Source organism: Elgaria multicarinata, chromosome 9 (assembly GCF_023053635.1).
Source record: "Elgaria multicarinata webbii isolate HBS135686 ecotype San Diego chromosome 9, rElgMul1.1.pri, whole genome shotgun sequence".
NCBI lineage: Eukaryota > Metazoa > Chordata > Lepidosauria > Squamata > Anguidae > Elgaria > Elgaria multicarinata.
Window position 1 is genome coordinate 96131233 of NC_086179.1, and position 19405 is coordinate 96150637.

The following is a 19405-nucleotide window of genomic DNA, read 5'->3' on the forward strand; positions in this document are numbered from 1 at the left end:
ACCAACTTCAAGGAAGTTACGTTGGCTTCCTGTCAAATATATGGCACAGGGACTTTTTCTTACTTTACTGACTCAAGATTTAGAATCCATGACTTTATTTTGACTGCAGAAACTGGAGCTTTAGGGGTAAATCAGGACTATAAGGCCCAGTAAGGCCCAGCTCCTCTTAAACGCAGAGTGGGGAGAAGGAAGGCAAAAAACGGTGGTCCTTAACCAGCAAGGCACAGTGAAAGCAGATTTATATTCAGTCAGACCAACAATCGTTATAAAGGTAGGGAGCAATCACCTGACCTGCTCTGAGCTATCGGGATAAGGAGGCCTTATGATCACCTTTCTTTTGTTCCCTCCTTTGGTCAGAGCAGGGTGGTCACACACAGAATGAGCCAAAATTTCTTAACGAAACATTTTTGGCTCAAAAAGGAGGCTTACCTACCCAGGAGGCTTTTGCTCACCTTTTTTCACTCCTCCACTTCCATTTGTTTGTGGTTCTGGTGTAGGTACATGGACTGCTGGGCATGGTTTTTTTTTTTTCCTTTTGTGGACAAAAGATTTCAGAATGAGGGCAGGAAGTATTGCCCTCACTCTGATTTGCTTTCCCATGTCATCATGCAACCAAATCTGGTGATGAAACCCAATCAAAATGAGGGCAAATGCTTGCTGCTGACACTCTGGAGACTTGAGGGTAAAAGAAAAAATAGCACCAGTTAAGTGAGGGACCACAGCCACTATTAAGTGGAGCAAATACTTTACCACTTTTCACTGGATCTCCCCAAATTGCCCCCAGCAGTTCCTGATTGAAGGCATTTTGGAGGCAAAATTATGGAGGCATTTTGGCTCAGCCCTTGTCTGAGGGTGCTTACAAGTGAAGTTTTTAACATCCCTTTGCTCTGTCTCATTCACGAAATTTGACCGGGGTGTGTCGCTCCCCAGATAAGGTCTTCCTCTTATAATCCTCCCCTGTTTTCCCAGCACTTTTTCACTCTGGAAGATGGAATTGTTGCTGAATGCCTGCTAATCAGAAGTCCTAGGACCCCTCCATCTGGAAACATCCCCATTTCCTGTCTGGCACCACTCCAGCTGCCAGTTCAAGACCCACTGCAAGTTCTGACAGGTATATAACCACCAAGAAGTGGCAGAACTTCAAAATGAAGTGTTGCACAACAAACCCAGGACCTACCTACAACATGAATGGACAGCAATGATAGGAAGCAACACATAATGAAAGATAGAATGTTTGAACGTTGGAATGGAGATGTTCTGTTAGGAGGCAGGACGTTAGAGCCTTGGAGACAGGCCATTATAGCGTTAGGGTCAATGAATAACCAAATAATAGGGTGACCATATTTGGGAAACCAAAAATGAGAACACCTAGTGTGTGTGTGGGGAAGCAGCTTTCTGAGTCCTGCAGAAAGTACGTTATTCCCCCGCCACCTTAAAGAACCCGATTGGAGTGGAGGAGGGGAAAGGATTTCATTCTGCACCACCACCATCCACTCCAATTGGGGCCTTTTCTATAATGTCCACGAATGACCCACTTTCCCCTTTAAGACCTCAATTGGAGCTCTGGGTGGGGGAATGATGTGCCTCAAGAAAGCATGTCACTCCCTCCTGCCATGCTAATGGCAGCCTTAAAGGGGAAGGTGTGTCATTCCAGGACATTATTGAAAATTAGAGAAAATCCCCCCTGACACCATGGAAAGAACAAAAACCAGGACAAATACGGGGAAATCCTGACAGTTGGTCACCCTACAAATAAGCAGCCATAAGATGTTATTGTTTTCTACATAGATGAGTGATTGGGAATCTCCTGTAAGAATCTCTTGCATCCCAAACCATTTCTCCCCAGTTATATTTCATACATTGGACCTCCAAGCCTGGAAGTAATTTCCACCAGGAGAATAGCTGGGGAGAATCAGGGTTTTGGGGCGTGTGTGTGTGTGCGCGCGCAGAGCCTGGAAGGGTTCATCCCCCTCTAATCCACCTATGATGAGCTCAATATAGCCCCCATCTTCCTATTCTATAGAACTTGAACACAATCCATATTCTGACATGCCACCATAATGTCTGCATTGCCTGCAGTTTGTACACCTAGAACACTGAACACACACACTCCAGTCTGGATTTGGGAGGAGACACTAAGATCTCCAGTGAGATCCTGATAGCTTTACAATCTGACTGGTTAACAATAAAGAGGAACGACTTGTAACAGCAGACGGGAAGGAGTTATACAGAGTTCTCATGAAAAAAAAAATACTGTGAAAGTTCAAGACTTCCAGATATATACAAACATATTTGAAGGAGGAAGCTCATGTATGAATGTAACTATAAGAAGGAGTACAAGCTTGCCAGGAATTTCCCTTTTTGCATATAATGACAAGTAGCAGGAGCAGGGCCTGGAAATTACCAGGCCATTGCAAAACATGAAAACGTCTTCAGGATTTTTAATTACCCAGTTGTATGGCAATAAAACAAAGGTGGTGACAGAAAAGCAAGCCTGAGAGCTGAGAGCAAATGAAATGAATGATTTCATAGCTGAATGACATCACCACTTATCTCAAGGTCGTGTCATAGTTATGTCATTAAATGTATCATTAAGCCTGTTTTTAATCTTACCACATTCAGTTCCCAGAATTATTATAGAAAGAGGAAAATTGCAAAATAGAAATATAACAAGTACAGAGCAAAGGATTAAAGGCCAATGTATCCAACAAGTACAGAACAATGGATTAAAGGCCAAAGTAAATATAAAGAATGACTCCTAATGATGAAAACATAACCCAGTAATTTAATACGCTACAGCAAGCCTAAAAGTAGTTACAATGCATTTGGGTAACATTTGTTTTTTAAAATAACTATTTGATTGTATCATATGAAAGCCGCATACAGAATAGCATTTGTATGGAATATCAGCCACATACAGAATCATAGAATAGTTGAGCTGGAAGGGGCCTATAAGGCCATTGAGTCCAACCCCCTGCTCAATGCAGGAATCAAATTAAAGCGTACCTGACAGGTAGCTGTCCTGCTTGCATCTTGAATGCCTCTAGTGTGGGAGAGCTCACGACCTACCTAGGTAATTGGTTCCATTGTCGTACTGCTCTAACGGTCAGGAAGTTTTTTCTGATGTCCAGCCAGAATCTGGCTCCCTGTAACTTGAGCCCGTTATTCCGTGTCCTGCACTCTGGGAGGATCGAGAAGAGATCCTGGCCCTCCTCTGTGTGACAATCTTTCAAGTACTTGAAGAGTGCTATCCTGTCTCCCCTCAGTCTTCTCTTCTCAAGGCTTACAAACCATGGGTTAACAATGAGTTAAATAAACTATGGCTTCAAACATGTGCAGACCAGGTTTTTGTATCCCTTGTTTTAAGGGACAGGAGTACAAATGTCTACTTTTCATAATTCTTGCCTATGAAAGCACATGTTACAATAAATTTGACTTCAAAGTGCCACAAGACTATTTTTTCCTGCAACATGCTAATACAACTACTCTTCTAGAATTAGCATAATATTTTTTATTATGAATCATAGGAACGGCATTTAATGGGGCTAAAAATACCAGCCTCTTTTTTTTCTTTAAATAACAAAGAGTTTCAATAATGCATACAGAAGATTTCCCACTGTATATTGCTCATTAACAATTGCTGTAACTGAAATACTGATAAAAATCCAGACAGAAAAAAGCACAAAACGTCCTCATTGCTTTTCTATAGAATTCACTTCTTCAAAAAAATTCTGATTGGGTATTTCCTCATATCCAATTCTAACATGGCTGCATTCTACTGTGTAATCGCACCACACCAATATGAGCAGAAGGAGGATTAGATCAAAGTGATCCAGTTGCTTAGGCCAAAAGGCTATTTTAACATAACCAGTTCTTAAACAAATATGACTAAGCATGCACTACAAAACAAGGATGTATAGTGTGAATTATTCTTGTATACTTTAAGTTCTCCTGCTAGTCTCAGAGGTATGGTTCATATAAGTACACATATTGCTTGATTACTATACATTTGATGACTGGGAACTGAATGTGTGAATTGACTTTGCAGAGGGCGGAGAAGAGATACGATAGTTTAACTGGAGCTCTGGAGCCACAGTTAACACAGCGCATCACTACTTTACTCCTTGGTGAAACAAAGCAACTCTGCAGAGTCTGAAGGCGCAGACGTCATACAAATGAAACATGAACAAATTCCATCTACAAAATAACTTCTGAAACATATTGTGGACAGAGCTCATAAAATATAAAAGGTACATAACAATTACAAAACTTGGACTAAATAAAGTGTTTGTTTGACTAGAACTGAATAAACAAGTGTTAAGGATCCATTCAAGGAAATGCTCACCTTAATGCAGAATTGGGCCAAAACTGCCCTTAAACAAAAAGCTCTTGGAAGGAGAAAATTACTTCACTTAAATCCACAATATTTCAGGGTACAATCCTTATGTGGTGTAGTGGCTAAGGGGTTGGGCTGGAAGTTGGGAGATCCGGATTCTAGTCCCCACTCGGCCATGGAAAGCCACTGGGTGACTTTGGGCCAGTCACAGACTCTCAGCCCAACCTACTTCACAGGGTTGTTGTTGTGAGGATAAAATGGAGAAGAGGATTATGTTGGCAGCCTTGGGTTCCTTGGGTTCCTGGTTGTGCTTTTTATACTGTATTTTGTATTTGTGTTTTTAGATGGTTGGTTGTTTTATTATGTTCTTCATGGTTTTAATTTTTGTGAACCACCCAGAGAGCTTCGGCTATTGGGCGGTATAAAAATGTAATAAATAAATAAATAATAAGGCGGGATATAAATGTAATAAATAAATGAATAAATATGCATTGCACCCTTGCTAGTCAAAAGCTTCCGAACCTGAAGGCTTCCATGTATCCAATACCTTGACGGGCTGAACTGGAACGTCTGGTCTACTCTCGTTGTCTTGGCTTTCTCTCTAATAACTCTGCTCTGGATCCCTTTCAATCTGGCTTCCGTCCTTTGCATTCCACTGAAACAGCCCTTACCAAGATCACCAATGATCTTCTTACTGCCAAGTCTAAAGGCCATTATTCCATTCTTATTCTCCTCGATCTAACCGCAGCCTTTGACACGGTTGATCACGATCTTCTCTTAGATTCCCTCCATGACCTTGGACTCTGTGGCTCTGTCTATAACTGGTTCGCCTCCTATCTAGAGGGTCGCTCTTTCAGCGTGTCGGCTAACGGCAGCTCGTCCTCCTCTTTTCCCCTTTCAGTTGGGGTTCCGCAAGGCTCGGTGCTTGGCCCGTTGTTGTTCTCTCTATACATGCTGCCCTTGGGTAAGCTTATTCAATCTCACGGCCTCCAATATCACCTGTATGCCGACGATACACAATTATATCTCTCATCTCCGGAACTTTCTCCTGATGTTCACGATCGTATCTCGGCATGTCTTTCAGATATCTCAGCCTGGCTGCTTCATCGTCGTTTGAAACTTAACATGGCAAAGACTGAATTGCTTGTTTTTCCTCCTAAACCCTCTCCTCACCTCTCATTCTCTCTTACTGTCAACGATGTCACGCTTACTCCGGTCAAGGAAGCTCGTAGTCTTGGCTTTATATTTGACTCCTCGCTCTCCTTTACTCCTCACATCGAGGCAGTAGCTAAATCCTGTCGTTTCTTCCTGTATAATATTGCCAGGATTCGACCATTTTTGTCTGTCTCTTCTGCCAAGACTCTCGTTCACGCACTGGTTATCTCTCGGTTGGACTACTGCAACCTTCTTCTCTCTGGCCTTCCTTCGTCTCACATCAGTCCGCTGGTCTCTGTCCACCACTCTGCCGCTAAGATCATCTTCTTGGCCCGCCGCTCTGACCATGTCACTCCACTTCTGAAATCTCTTCATTGGCTTCCAATTCACTCCAGAATCCAATATAAACTTCTCCTGCTGACCTTCAAAGCTCTTCACGGTCTAGCTCCTGCCTATCTCTCCTCTCTCATCTCACAGTATCGCCCCGCTCGTGCTCTCCGCTCCTCTGATGCCATGCTTCTCGCCTGCCCTAGGACCTCCACTTCCCTTACTCGGCTTCGTCCTTTTTCTTCTGCTGCCCCTTACGCCTGGAACGCTCTTCCAGAACACTTGAGAACTACAAACTCAATCACTGCTTTTAAAACTCAGCTAAAAACTTTTCTTTTCCCTATAGCCTTCAAATATTGAGTTTGTTCTGACTCTATACTGTTAGCTTCTCCCTACCCGGTGCCTGTTTACACTTCCCTGTGCCTGTTTGCATTCTCCTTCCCTCTTTATTGTTTACTACAACTTATTAGATTGTAAGCCTATGCGGCAGGGTCTTGCTATTTACTGTGTTATCTGTACAGCACCATGTACATTGATGGTGCTATATAAATAAATAATAATAATAATAATAATCTTTGCCTTCCTGTCTTCTGATGGTGTTTTTGTTTTGTTCGATGGACTTCTTTGCCCACCTAGCAACAGCGCTTCTGAGGCGGAAAGGAGGCTGGAAGAGGCTCAGGATAGCTCATGCCTTGGCCTCTCCAGTCTCCTCCCCTTCCCCGCCTACTGGAACGCTCCCAACATCAATTTTCCGATCTCAGAGGCCAGTTGGCACCGTCCTTTCTGTACTGGCTGCGAGGGGTTTGGGGTTGGATCTCCAATTCCCCCTTCTGAAGTCAGAGCTCTGTCTCCGACCTCGGACAGGAGGGATCCCCGCTATCCAGTGGCCGCTCAGATAAATGTCTAGGAGCCATTGGATTGCTCCCTGAAGCTAAAATGTTAAAAAGAAAAGAAAAAGCTCTTAGGCACCTTTGTGCAGCATGTGATTCAAAGATGACAAACAGAAAACAAACAGCAAATTCTAGATTTCTCACTACTCCTTTTTTCTTTTTCTTTCTTTCCTTTTTTGTTTTGTTTTTGTTTTTTGAGCTTCTTTATCTCAGCCACGCTTAATGCTTAATGATACTAGAAACTGACACTTCCAAGGATGTCTTACTGGCTGGCTGATTTGAAAAAATCCATTAGACAAAATTTGTGGCCAGACAGTTTTGGCATCCAGTGACTCGTGCCATATCCTACAAATGGACTGTGTGGACTGTGAACATAGCTGGTTTGTAATCAAGGGAAAACACACAAGAGGAGTGTGGGAGAAAAACAAAGACAGAGGTAATGTGTCTTAGAGGAAAATCACTCTCTACAACTTGTTATAGAGTAGAACAAAGGTGGTGGTAACTAATTACAATTTTTATTCCACTCCCCCCCCCCCCACTTTCTTCTTAAACCTCAGCTCAGTTATTAAAAATCTACAAGAGCATTTCACAGAGACACAAAATGGAAGTCTGCCAGTCTCTTCAGAGCCAACTCTGAGTAGGTCACTCTTGGCTCAAGAGCAAACCACAAATGGAGCACAAGGAAAACACAAACGCTGTTCTCTTGCACATGCCTCCAGCCTCATTTCTCTCTGCCCTCCCCCCCTCGCCCAAATGTGGACCTGCTACAGTCATTGAGGGAAAAGTAATATATAGAGGGCCAAAAAGATCTCCACTAGGGATTTCTAACAGCAGCTGCCAATAAACTATCACCAGCAAAGCAAACTAATAGCAGGAATGGCTGCATGGCGGGAACTTCCCTCATTTTACTTTTGCTTTTTTAAATTTTACTTTTCACACATCCATCAATGGCTCCTTTCAGAATAGATATGAGCATCAAACCAAACTCCTCTGTCGACAGATTAAAAGGTAAGTTATTACCATTGCAAACAAGTACCTGGAACCCCACAGGGGAGGAAAGGAACTGAAAAGTAGTGGGGGGGGGAACAGTCAAGCGCACCTTCCTCCTTCCACACTGCCCCTCTTTTGACTTGACATGTCATCTGGGGAAAGGAGGTACGGCTATTATCAGCACCTTTGCCAGAAACATGGGCGTCCACTCATAGGGGCAAAAGGGTGTCACTGCCCTCAGCCGCTGATTGCAGGCATGACATCATTCTGAGAGCAACAACTGCAGCTGCCCCGTCTATCTCGACTTTCAGTTTCCCACCGCACAGGCAAGGCAGAAACGTAAGGCAAAGAGGTAGTAGCAGGCAGCACCACAACCACACCGAAGCAGCGCCATCCTGCACACATCTGCCTCATCTAACACTGCCCTCTACCCTGTGTTCCTTGCAATGCAGGCAGGCAAGTCCAACCTAGGGGAAGCCAGTAAATTAAACCTGGGGATGAGGGTTTCCGTCGAGCTGCAACACAAATGGTCGAATGCGGACCTGGAAGGGGCAGTGAGGCGGGCCCAGGCAGGAAGCGCTTCAGCCTGTTAGGCCCTTGGTTTCGTAGCCTGTGGGAGTGCCTGCCTTGTTAAACAAACGGGTAGTAGTATGACGGGCTCCCTTGCTGAGTGTGAGGATGCAAATCAGTGATTTCCCATCCTTTTCTACCTGGCACAGGTTCTTGGCTGTGTTCCAATGAGTTGTTTTCCATCCCACATGTGAGGTGAAGTGGGGGGGAGAATGCAAGGACATCACCCATCTGGGAAGTGGGGGTCGGGTGTATATAAGGCAAATTTGTGTTTCTGTGATATTCATGTACACATATTAGTGATGTGAGATTATATCACACAGAACTAGCTCCCAAGTTGTTATGTGTGAGTTACAGAGAAGGGACTTGAGGCAGCTACCTCAGTCTGACTTTTGTAGGGGCTGAGAAATATTTTACATACGGTTTTTACATACGGTTTTAAAAAATTTACATACGGTTTTAAAAAATTTACATACGGTTTTAAAAAATATTTTACATACGGTTTGGCTGCCTAAATGTGCCCACAGAAAGTCAAGAAACGAAGACACAAAGCACACCAGATAGCATGACATAAGATTATGAATTCAGAATTTGTAATGGACGTCAATACCCTTCAGAAAGACATGATAAGGTTTAAAAGGGCCCAGAGTCTGAGCATCAGGAGAGGATCTACACAGCGGCATGAAGGCGTCGTGAAGGCGCTTGCGTGCGCCTGCAGGCGCCCCGAAACTCCTTGTGTAGATCCTGCCCAGAAGAGACGGAGGAGGAGGCAGCGGCGGCGGCCCCGCATCGCCCCTCGCGGGGACGGGGTGAAAAGTTTCCGGACTCGGCGCGTCCTTGCCGCCGCCGCCCACCTCCCCGCCGGCCTCCTGCTGCCGGCGAAAGAGCCACCCGGGTCGGAGAGCTCGGCGGAAGAAGGCGGGGCGGCGGTTCTTCCGCCGAGCTCTCCGACCCGGGTGGCTCTTTCGCCGGCAGCAGGAGGCCGGCGGGGAGGTGGGCGGCGGTGGCAAGGACGCGCCGAGCCTGGAAACTTTTCGCCCCGTCCCCGCGAGGGGCGATGCAGGGCCGCCGCCGCTGCCTCCTCCTCCGTCTCTTCTGGGCAGGATCTACACAAGGAGTTTCGGGGCGCCCTGCAGGCGCACGCAAGCGCCTTCACGACGCCTTCATGCCGCTGTGTAGATCCGCCCCAGGGCTACTGGCTGAAGGAAAGGGGAGAGAAGAGAAAGAGGTGGGTGTCTGTGATGAAGTTGGTACAAAGGTGAGCAAGAAAAGATGGGTAATGGGCAAGGAAACCCTCTGTGGGAATAAGAGCCTAAGATCCACAATGTATACATTTAGGAAACTAGTCCAGGGCAAAAGAATGAGCAAAACAATGAGCAAATACGTGCAGGATTTAGAAACACTTCACACTCAGTGGTGTTTGCCATGGTGAACACAAACAGTGTGAAGGGGAGACATGCATCCATCATCATTTGAGTCCTAGAAGCATTGCTGAAGCACAGTACATAAAGATATAGAGAGAGATTTATGTATTTACCAAAACAAACACTGGCAAACATGCGTGCCACACATAGGCCAGTTCAGAAGTTCAGATCTAACCTACGACATGCATGGGCTTTTTGTACACACACTCAAAACAAGCCAGCATCTGAAACCACTGTTTGAACTTGTTCTGAGATTTGTAGTTTTCTGGTTCAGATGTAATGGGGAACTGTGGTTAAAGGAAGATTTCTGGGGTTTCAGAATGCTGAGAAGGAGGGGCGGAAGGGGCCTATTAAGCTAAGCTATCATTCTCTAAATGAGTTCACAGTGTGAAACAACTCTAATGTGCTAAGATGTGGCCATCAAGTGTGAAAAAGGGGCCCTGTAGTAGGAGGGAGGCTCCAGGCTATTTCACACATTACACAAAAGCCAGCAAGCAAGTGTGAGTATACCGCAACAGGGAATTGCAGCCAATCACAGCTTTCCAATTCATATATTTGAATGATACATATGCACTGCCAACACAGGCTGGCAACATTCTACATGTACTCATAACAAATTTAAATACATAAAGTGGCCCTCTTGTGTTAGCTGCCCCCAGCTCAAAATAGGCTAGGAACAATTCTGGCAAAAGAGTCTCTTTCATGAGACAAATAAAAACTTAGTGAATAGGCTGTACAAACCTGTATCAGTCCTCTCACTAAAAAGAAAGACGGAAAAAGTAATTTAATTACCTGACCCTTGCACAGCTGATTCTACGCTACTTCAGCTTACAGTGATTTCATTCAAAATTAATTAGAGGTGCGAAAGAGGAAAAACCATATCTCCCATTGCTTGGTACAATAATGTCACTGATGTGTTCTGCCCTGAAACTGTGAATATTGAGAATGAATTCCAACCAATAGGCTAGGAATAATTCTCACACATTCCATTTCACCGAGCGTGCCCTCTCAAAACATAAGCCGAAGACAACGTCTTCATTGTCATTTCTTGTTAAAGAACTATGAACTTACTTACTTCCCCAAAAGTCTGTGTATATGACATACAAGCACTTTTCAACAGCTATTCAGATGAATTAGCCCGGTTTTCTAGGATTGCAAATGAATGTGCAACATTTCAGTGAGGCACAGCTTGCTAGCTCAACAGACTGGGTTTCTATTACTAAACAAGTAGGCTAGCTATCTCCACTTACATGGGGGCACACTATTTATATACAAGCCAAGGTTACTGAAACTTATTTATAACCATAACATTACTATGGATTGACACCAGAGCAACTAATGCAAGAGTCACAGCACTCCTAGACCAGCAGTATCCTGTATGGAACAATAGCTAATTCTCAAAGGCATTAATGGGAAATTCTATCCCCTTGTCATTCATTCCTATCTCCTCACAATCAAAGTGTAGGCAGCTTTAAACAAGGCAATTCATGCCCTAATATTTGAATTACAGTCACTGAAATATCTACCTTGTGTTAATTTGCCAAACCCTTAAACACACACAATTGTTTTGGCTTTTATCACATTTTGAAGCAGAGAGTTCCAGAGATCAACGACACACTTTTTAAAAAGAAAAGAAATGTGCTGGACATTTTATATTTGGTATCAGTTTAATTGAATTCCCTGTACCCTACAATCCTCTCTTGTTTCCTCACTAAAGGGAAAAGGTAATAAATAAAACAAGAGATTCCACATTTATTTGAATGTGAGATCTTTCTTCTCCTTCAAGCAAGTTTTATCCAGCAGGGCAGGAAGATCACTCATTCAGATAAATGGAGGATCTCATGGTTCATTTGTTGACTTTTCCCCACAGTGAGGGAAACAAGAGGATGTATGACCCCAGCACCATTCACAATCGCAGGCCCCATCCAACTCCAATCTCAGGGCAAAAGTATCATCCAGTCAGGGCCACAGGGAAAGGCATTCCCAAATTTCTCAGTGTAATGTGGTGGCTAAAAATGTGAGGACAGGTCCCCAGTGCACACTGCACCTCAGCCATCAACTCGCTAAATAGATTTAGGACTTTAGCACTCTTCTCTTAGTTTTATCCCATCATTTGTCATACCAGGATAATAATACTAGCCTAAGCGTATGACATTATTAAAAAGATTGCTGGCATGTGTACATGAAGCAATTTTACTACTTGAAAATAGCTACAGAAAATGCGGAGCAATGTTATTAATACCCCCTATTCTGCATTCTAAATTGTGTTTAAACAAAGATAACTTAAATTGTTCCAAGCACCAGGGTGGGAAGTGATCAATTTATATGAAGCAACAGTATACTATATGTGGCACAGGTTGCATAATAAAGACTCCTGGAAAGTTCTTCTGAATCTGTATTATATTATGTGTACTGTGCCAACCGCTTCAGCTCACTTAGCAGAAGCCCAGGCAACAGGTAGCCCTATACAGTCATTCAAAAAGGGGTTAAAATCAACACACGTGAGGAGGGAGCGCTCCAGCCCTCTCCCTCATAATGTTCGTCACCCTCTCCTTGTGGCGGGTGACTGTCTGAAGAGGAGGAGAGCCTCCTCTACTCATGGGTGCTCTCCACACCATTGAGAACAATGAAAAATCAGGGTGGTCCACTTTCATCAGTTGTATTGTAGCTTATTACCCCAACTCTAAGATCCTTGTGACCATATTCATCATCTATCAAATAATGTAGCACCTTTTTTCAGATTGACCACTCATCTGGAAACAAAGCCCTAGGAAGAGAGACTGAAAGAACTGGGCATGTTTAGCCTGGAGAAGAGAAGATTGAGGGGAGACATGAGAGCACTCTTCAAATACTTGTACGGTTGTCACACAGAGGAGGGCCAGGATCTCTTCTCGATCCTGCCAGAGTGCAGGACACGGAATAACAGGCTCAAGTTAAAGGAAGCCAGATTCCAGCTGGACATCAGGAAAAACTTCCTGACTGTTAGAGCAGTATGACAATGGAATCAATTACCTAGGGAGGTTATGGTCTCTCCCACACTAGAGGCCTTCAAGAGGCAGCTGGACAAGCATCTGTCAGGGATGCTTTAGGGTGGATTCCTGCATTGAGCAGGGGGTTGGACTCGATGGCCTTGTAGGCCCCTTCCAACTCTGCTATTCTATGATTCTATGACAATGAAGAACAGACTGAATCTATGGGACACAAGTATGAAGAATCAGCACTGGGAAACTGCAGCCAGTTCTTCTGATACAGTGCTACACTTTGGATGAAACACACCTTGCAAATAAGTTCACAGCAGTTACACACATAAGCCTATAGGCCTTGTTGTACATGTAATGACCTGACAGAACAAAGTTCTGTAGAGTGCATTTTAAATTTCTCTGCTACCTGGTCACATGGAACAAATTCTTACTTGCCATAGGCAATCGGGCAAATAGCTGTTTAACAAATCTAGCTGAAAGTAGAAGAGTGGGGCAAGGTGAAGGGAGCAAGTCCACTATGGATGATACCATTCCATTTTAGATTAAAACGTCTGGAATAACTTCAACCCACAGTGTATTATGTTAAAGTATAAGACAGTTTCAGCTGCATTGAGCAGGGGGTTGGACTTGATGGCCTTGTAGGTCCCTTCCAGCTCTGCTATTCTATGATTCTTTTGATTGCTGCATTGTTATCAAGACGCTTGCAGGAGCCAAACTTGATAACAATGCAGTAATTGGTAGAACCCAGTATTGATTTGTCAAGAATAACTCCTTCCATACTAATCTTATTTCTTTTCTTTTCTTTTCTTTTTAAAGTTAGTTTACCAGCTCAGTGGATTGTGAGAATGTTGTGAAAGTAATTAATCTTGATTTCAGCAAAACGTTTGACAAAGTTCCCTTTGGTACTTTGAAAATCAGCACTAAGTACTGATTCACACAGTCAGCTATAGTCCACACACAATCACTTCAGAGATGAGTATGCCCTATAATTGCATGAAGAACTGTCACATGGTAATTGGGCATACCCATATAAGCATCAACATATAGATCATATGAATCCAGAACACTGGGTTGTTGAGTGAGGAACAAGCCAGAGTTATAACCTAAGAACAAAACATGGGTTTTAACTCTATGTTGTTTCTCCCTCAACAACATAGAGTCCTGGGTTCACAATTCACAAGAAATAACAGTTCAATTTTAGACTAACCGCAACTGAAGTACTGTGTCTAGTTCTGGGCATTGAACTTTAAGATGTATATACACAAATTAGAACAGGTTCAGAGGAATGGACTCTAGAAGATGGTTGGGATATGGAAAACAAGTCCTATGAGGAAAGGTTGAAGAAACTGGGTATGTTTAGCTTAGAGAGTAAAAGACATGGGGATGGGCACAGTTGATGGTACTGTTCAAATGCCCAAAGGGCTGTCATACAGAAGATCTAATGGGCGTAACAGTACAAGGTTATGCTGTTATCCTACAAAGCCCTAAACGACTTGGGACCAGGATACCTAGCAGACCACCTTCCCTTATTTACAGCCAGACGACAACTACGATCCTCAGAGGAGGCCCTACTGGCTATTCCGAGACGAACGGAACACCACCATGAAGAATCTCCATGGCGGGCCTTCTCTGTGATGGCACCCACCCTCTGGAGGACCCTCCCTTGTGCAGTTCGGGAGGCGGGAAACACAATATCTTTTAAATGCCTTCTGAAGACATACTTTTTTACACAGGCTTTCCCTGTGTTTTTTTTTAATGTAGCTGGTTTTATATTGCCTTTTAAACTTTTTAATGTTTTAAATTTGAACTTGTTATATTTTATGGTTTTTGGTTGTGCACTGTCCAGAGAGCTTTGGCTGATAGGCAGTATAAAAATGTAATAAATAATAATAAATAAAAATAATAATCCTATATCCTATACATGTCTATGCAGAACTAAATCCCACTATGTTCAGTGGGGCTTGGAAAAGGAAAGGAAAGGAACCCCTCCTGCAAGCACCTGAGTCATCGCTGACTCCTAGAGGGACACCTGCTTTCGCTGACGTTTTCTTGGCAAACTTTGTAGCGGGGTGGTTTGCCATTGCCTTCCCCAGTCGCAATTACCTTTCCACCAGCTAGCTGGGTACTCATTTTACTGACCTCGGAAGGATGGAAGGCTGAGTCGACCTGAGCCAGCTGCCTGAAACCAGCTTCCGCTGGGATCGAACTCAGGCCGTGGGGAGAGTTTAATCTGCAGTAACTGCCACTTACCGCTCTGTGCCACACGAGGCTCAGTGGGGCTTACTCCCCAGGAAACTAGGTATAGGATTGCAACATAAGTTAGGGGAAGGTAGGTTTTAGCTAAACATTAGGAGAAATGTAATGGCAAGAGCAGTTTGGAAATGGAACCAGATTGAATGGCGGGGTGGGGTAACTTTTCCTCACAGGAGACCTTCAAACAGAGGCTGAACATCCATCTGTTGGGAATGCGCTAAGCAAGGGGATGGAACAGATGACCTATAAGGTCCCTTCCAGTTCTATGGTATCAGTTCAGCTGTTCTTGAAGAAGAATCTCCTGATTTGAAAAATGTTGCCCAGCAATCAACTGTGAGCCTATCTTTTCTTCATTCCTTTTCTTTGTACATTCCTTCCCTCTTCCAGTTTCATGATCGCCACACAGATGAGAATCCATACTAAATACTAGTTCACACAGTCAGCTATAGTCCAGACACAATAACTTCAGAGCAAGCCCTATGATTGCATGAAGAACTTTCACATGAACTATATGTTGATGCATATATGGGTATGCCCAATTACCATGGCCACAGAAATATATTTTTTACCCTTCTAAATCATGACAACCATGTACGTAGTACACTGGTGTACATTTGGAATACACCAATGGAGAGTTAAACCAAGATAGATCACATCCAAACCCAACATTATATCAATGTACCATGTCAGCTTCCATGTTTCTAACACTTCAGTATTAGACACATTAACAGATCAGCTGAACATCTGGTCAACAAATTTATTGCTCGGACCAATTAGCCCGTCTGTACCAGACATGATTTCTCACTTTTAATAATGTGATTTCTATCATGATGTTAGATCACTGACACAGTTTTGAACTACTCCACAGCTCTCAAAGTAAACACTCATATACTTACAAGAATATGGTCATTTCCCTTAACTCTTGATTAGTCCAAATTGTTAGTTCACAAGTTACTTATCTTTTAGTATAATTGTTAGTATTATGAAAAAATCATGGCAAAAGGCTACAATCTTAAAATATTGAAATCAGCAAATAAGTTTAGAAGTGAGTCTTTTAACAACTCAAGATCTTTCATTTTAAATAAATCTGATTAGAGCTGTAAAAAAAAACCTTGCTTGTGGGTCAGATTATGCAGCAATGGAATATACCTATCTCAACAAAATGTCAACAGGCCAAGGTAGTTTGCTCTCCATGAAAAATAGTCTTGTAGAGGGACCTAAAAATATTTCTAAACCATCAACCAATCCACTAAGAAAAAAAAGGAAAGAAAACAAATTTAAACATTTTTCCTAAAACATTTCTCTTTATTTTGTACACTGAATTTTCTAAAAAATGGTCTAATTTTTCTGGATGGTCCCTTAGTAGAACTAGATATGTGTAGCACTTTTTAAACTATTCAAAGCCCTACACATTTATGACGAAAGACGGGTAGCCAGAATTCTGAATGTTCTATAGGGAGAGAAGCAGGTTTATAGGAAAGATTGCCTGTCTTTTTGACAGGCAGACATTCAGCAAGTGAAGTTTCCAACAGTATGGAGATGCAGTGATAAGAGCACTTCATCTGTCAAGGCACAGGAGTTCCACCAGGGAAAAAAAGGAAGCTGTGCATTATACAGGAACCAAACTTCACTAGGATGATCAGTAAAATAGGTGATTGTGCATTTCTGGAACATATTCCTTCTCCAGGCACATTTTATTGTGCAAAAGATTTAATACTGCAAATAATTACGTGTCCATGTCTCCCCCTCCCCACCCCATAACCTTTGAAGTAGAACATTTAAAACTAGAGAGACAGGTGGCTGGAAATTTGAATATCAAAAGGGCATTAAACAGATATGGCATCTAAAACTTTGTTTTTAAAAATGTCTTACACAGGTTTACCTAGCTAATGCTCTCCTGTTCTTTGTGAGACAGAACAGAGGGCCAGCAGACAAACAACATTTTTGGCTAGATGAACAATAAATAAATGCTCGTTTAAAAATCAAACCTCAAAAGCAACTGGAGAACATAAAATACACAGAGATGGTATGAAAATGAGATTATAAACACAATACTAACAGTAGCAACAAAATTGGTCAGCACCCCTACCCCCAGGTCTTTTTATATAACTACTTTCTCACTCCCCCCCACCCCAACTAGCCATCGGGGGGGGGAAATAAAACAATCGATTTTACAGCACAACCCTTAAAAGGAGGAAGAGGACGCGTTCAGCTCAAGTCAACAACGGAGAAAGTGAAGAAATAACCAAGAATCCCAGGATCGTTGTTGTGTTTTACCAGAGGGCTAGAGAATCTTTTATTGACTTCAGATTTTCTTTCATAGAGACACCAACTCCCATGTGATTTCGAGGTCCTACCCTGGAGGAGGATTGTGCATTGGAGGAATGGGTCGGTGGGTGGGTGCGGGGGGGGGGGAGAGAACAAAACTCTCCCCCCAAACCCTTCTTGCCAGCCCCCTTTGCCTTTTTGCCTTTTCTGTTTCCAAACACTTACTTTTCCCCCTCTAAATTGTCTTGGCTTTAAAAGGACTAGGAGTTGCCATCAGCCTCTTCGCACTCTGCCAGACACTCTCCAGTCTTCCCTTCTTCAAAGCCGCTGCTGGGGAAACTGTTCTGTGCTTCGGATTCTCGGGGTGTGGGGTGGGTGGGGGGGTGGGTGGGTGGGTGGCTGTATTCTCCCCCCCCCCCTCTGTTTCAGAGAAAGTGGGTAGAAAGGGAGCTGAGAACAGGAGGAGGAGAAAAGCGAAAGAGAGGGGAGAAAGAGAGGGAGGGAGGAAGCGTCCCAAGCCTTTTTCTTCCCCACTGAAGATGACTTGAACTGGGAGAAGGAAAGGAAGGAAGGTGGGGGGGGGGATGTGCTATCGATAGATTAAAAAAAATATCTGCGGTCTAATTAGAGAAAGAGAGCAAACTGCTTAATAATTGAATGGAGGGAACAAAAACAAGCGAGGAGGAAAGAGAAAAGAGTTTTTGCTGGTCAGTAAACTTACAGGCTGCTGCTGCTGCCGCCGCCGCTGCTTGGGATGAGGTCATCGGTGTAAAAATAAAGCGATGGCGTCACTTGAAACCAATCCCAGTGAATGAACTCAGCCTGGGGGAAGGCGAGGGCCGGGGCGGGGGGAGGCAGCCAGCAGCGATGGGTGTAGAAGCGGGGTAAGGGCAGGGCAAGCACGGCGAGCTCCTCTGCCCCGTTGCCCCTCCTTCACCCCCTCCAATTTGGTCTTTCCGGGGGGGCCCTCCTTCTCTCTCAGATATACACACATGACATTCACAAGTTTTAGGCATTTGGTCCTAACAAGCTGGGCTGGGGGGAGGAATTCGTATTAGCCTCCTCTGTGAATAATGCTTTGTCTCCGAGGCAGCCTGGGCAGCTGTGAGGCTCAAAGGAGGAGGGAGTCCTTGCAACTCGTCTCCCACTGTCTGATCTCATCGATCTGATGCTGTGTGTTGATAGACCATCTTCCACTTTTCTTTAGTTTCTCCTCGTGCTTTCCCCCCATCCCTCGTGATTCTGGTTTCTTGTTGTCCATCCCCCATTTTTCACCCTAGTTGGTTTTCCTTTACCCATACAAATCTGGATGCTCAGCCTTCATTTATTATTTCCTTCAACTCCGCCCCACAAGCAGTAACCGCGATGGCCATACCACAATTCTTGCCATTTAATAGTCCTTTCATATACAACCCAAGTGATAAAGCTTGGAGCCACAAGCTAAGGAGAACAGCCTGTTACCAGGGCCGGTGCTACCATAGAGGCCACTCAGGCGGCCGCCTAGAGCACCAAGCTAAGAGGGGCGCTGGGCGCAGCACAGCACTCACGCGTGTTGGCTGTCAGCCAGCCTGGCCCGAGGATTTAGCCAGGCCTGGGCGGGCGAGATGGTGGGGCGGCTCCATGTTCAGACTTCCGAATGCGCCCAGAAGAGAGAGAGAGAGAGAGAATGTAAGAGTGAATGGGGTGCAGGGGGTCTTTGAGTGAATGCATGTGTTCATGCGTGTGTTTGTTTGGAGTGAGTGATGCTGAGTGTGCGTGTGTGCATGTGTGTGAGCTGTGGGGGATGATTTGGAGGTGATATTCCTATTAAATAATGCATTTTAGACCCATAGACGTTTCTTTCCAATTTGTTTGACGTATTTCTTGCACTCTAAAATAAATTTAGCAGTTTCAAGTTTTGTGCTTCTTATTTTTTCCAGGCAACATATGTTCTTAAAAATCAAACTTGGCATTTTTTGGGGGTGGGGTGAAAGTAGCTCACCTTGCCCAGGGCGCAAAATAGTCTGGCACCGGCCCTGCCTGTTACACACATTTGGAATCGATGTATAGTCAATCCACTGAGCACCTCTGTCTTGCAGTGCGTCTATTTAACACCAGGTCAGTCCACAACTAGACCACACTCATTTAAGATTTGTTCATGGCTGAGAAGTCTGATCTGGCACGTATAACTGAGACTTTGGTGGGTGAGCTGGGAAAGGATTGACCTGACTT

The 19405-nt window shown here is 43.9% G+C and overlaps 1 protein-coding gene across 2 annotated transcripts in view; it reads right to left on the bottom strand.

Annotated features, from left to right (window-relative positions):
- DUSP16 (dual specificity phosphatase 16) overlaps positions 1-17990 on the bottom strand; it is a 57105-nt gene extending 39115 nt beyond the window's left edge. The window contains exon 1 of one of the 2 annotated variants that reach the window (XM_063134378.1): positions 17916-17990. The gene's annotated coding sequence lies outside the window, so the exon portion shown is untranslated. Of the gene's footprint in view, positions 1-17419; positions 17573-17915 lie in introns of those variants that run through there. The other variant, XM_063134377.1, reaches the window with a different exon arrangement.
- Positions 17991-19405: the final 1415 nt, after the last annotated feature.